Below are 2,864 nucleotides of genomic sequence, written 5' to 3'. Positions count from 1 at the left end.
CTCTCTTTCTCTCCAACTGCCAACTACAAAATCTACCAAAATTAGAAAATCAAAACCCACGGCTCTCTCTCTCTATAGATTTGCAAACTACAAAATCTACAAAAAGAGAAGGTCAAAACCCATATTGGCTCTCTCTCTCTCTCTCTCTTTCTCTCTCCAACTGCAAACTACAAAATCTACCAAAATCAGGAGACGATCTTTGCAACATTCAGCGAATTTTCAGACGATCTCTGCAACTTTCGGCGACTTTTTTCACGATTTCTACAACTACCGGTGACTTTTCCGACGATCTCTGTAACTTCCGGTGAATTTTTAGACGATTTCTGCAACTTCCGGCAAATTTTCAGATGATTTCTGCAACTTCCAATGACTTTTCAGACGATTTCTGCAACTTTCGGCGACTTTTTTTACGATCTCTGCAACTTCCGGCGACTTTTCCGTATAGGATACTTTTGTCATTAGCTTCCTTTCTCTCCAAATCTTGTCAATTTTGGAGAGATTTGGTTTTACTGTATTGAAGGGATTTGGAGGGATAGTCTATCCTTCCAAATCCTTCCCAATCATTTCTTTTCTCTTCTATTCCCTCCATCCAAACACACCTATCCTTATCCTTCCTTTTCTTTTCTCTCCAAATCCCTCTAAATCCCTCAATCCAAACGAGCCTTAAGGGCCTCAACTATTTGCCACTCAGAGGTTCAAGGGAGATTGATTCACATAGTTTGGTAACTCATGGTATGGGTGATTCTGTTATGGTTACAGATTCGCAAACGGATTTATATGTTGGTGGAAAGGAAAGTGCAGAGGAGGACGAAGTCTTGACTCCCATCCAACGGGTATGCTCTAATGAATTAGTCCCATGGTTGGAATCGGACCACTCTAATCTGGGGTTGGTGGAACCATTGGCTATGATGCGACCTTATGGATCAGAGATGAATGCTGATATGGGCAAGGACTGGGTAGTTACAAATATCGATGTTACTAGTGAAGCGTTGGGTGTCTCATCAGAGGGCAGAGGTGATCAGGCCTTGTCTATTCTTCACGCAATTGTGGAAGGGAGAGAGGCTGAAGGGCATGAAAGAGGTTAAAAGTAGGAGACCTTTAAAGTCTTAGAAAGGGGAGCACGAGGTTAAGAATCTCATCTCTTATATTAACTCTGAAGGGAAGGATGGGGTGGTGAGGGAAAGGGGAAGGACCAGAAGTGGGAAAAGGGGAGAAGGGGAGATGATTATTTATGGTTTTTAATGAAGTTACGAATTATCACTTGGAACGCTCGTAGTCTCAATGATTCGGACAAAAGGAGGGTGGTCAAGGTAGCTGTGAGGAAGTGGAGTGCCTATATTTTTTGTCTGCAAGAAACCAAGATGGCCTCTAATTCTGACGAGGTGGTTAGGAGTCTTTGGGGAGAAAGGTTTGTGGAATAGGAAGCGTTGAACGCTTTAGGTACCTCTGGTGGAATCCTAGTTATGTGGGATCGCAGGTGATAAGTACTGAAAAGTGCGCATTTAAACCCGTTAAGCTTAAGCATTCTAGTACCTTTATCTATCTTACTTTTCCGTTTTAGACTTATTACGTGTTATTTATATTTTCAGGCACTAATCCCAAAATTGAGCTAACTCAGCCAAATAAGAGCTTAATTGAAGCAATCCTGAGATAAACCAAAGGAGGGAGCAAAGTGGAGAAAGAAAGGAGCAAAAAGGAATCAAAGTTGTGCAGCTGAAAAGTTCGATCGATCCAACTTAGAGTTCGATCGATCGAACATCTATGATCGATCACAGTACTTCTCGATAGATCCAACCTTGGCCTTTGCTGAAATTCCAAGTTCGATCGATCCAACATCACCTTCGATCGATCGAACCCTATTTTGTCCTATTCAAATGATTGATCTTATCCACAGCTGTACGCCTACCAACCACTTTTGTCCTTTTCCCCATAAATATCTTTGAAATATCTCAGCCTTGTTCTTATCCGGAGGAGTCAGACCACTTCGATCGATCCAAGATGCAGTTCGATCGATCGAATCCATCTTCGATCGATCCAAGTTAAGGTTCGATCGATCGAACTTCCTCCAGCGAGAAAAAGTTAAAGTCCAGCTCATTTATTCCGTCCTTCATCCAATCATTGGAGAATATGCCTTGTACGACCACAGCTCATCATAGGGTGTATTTGACCTACCTATATAAGGAATATGATACACTTTTTGGTGGGGAGCCTAGAGTCTCTTGTCACACATTGAAAATCATCTTGGAGGCTATTCTTGGAGAGGAAGAAGGGAGGAAGCTAGAGCAACCATTGGAGGAGATCTTTATCTACAAGGAGCAGCCATGGAGTTAGCCTTTGAGGGTTGGATCATCACTACCATGAGTAGCTAGACATCTTCTTGGGGCTAGAGTTAGCCCCAAGCATGCTTTCTATACTCTAATCTTGTATATTATTGAGGGATTAGTGTTGTATGATACATCTTGATATTCATGTATATATAAATCTTGATTATTTCATGATTTGTATGGTTTAATGCTTCCAATTGACTATTCTATTCTACCCATATGTCTATGTATGCTAGAGTAGGATATTCATGTGCTTATCTATAGATTTAGTGTTTTTGATGCATGTCTATGTGTATTGATGCTATAGATCTAGAGATTATCAAGATGATATGCTTAATGAATGCTATTTTGGTTCATTTGATGGTTTATGCCTATTCTTGATGGTTTGTGCCTCTCCCCTAGTCTAGATAGCTTTATTTTCATGCTAGTAGTGTAGATTTAGTGTAGTGGTAGTATAATGTTAGATGGGAGGACAATCTACTCTTGATGTTTGATGTTCCATGCTTGTGAGTCCAAATGGCATATTCCTCTAATATTGTG

Source organism: Cornus florida, unplaced genomic scaffold (assembly GCF_030987335.1).
Source record: "Cornus florida cultivar Cherokee Brave unplaced genomic scaffold, ASM3098733v1 CherokeeBrave_3.0.0_Hap2_Chr04, whole genome shotgun sequence".
In the NCBI taxonomy this organism is placed as follows: Eukaryota; Viridiplantae; Streptophyta; class Magnoliopsida; order Cornales; family Cornaceae; genus Cornus; species Cornus florida.
The sequence above is the reverse complement of the archived record's forward strand: the minus strand, read 5'-3'. Positions refer to the sequence as shown.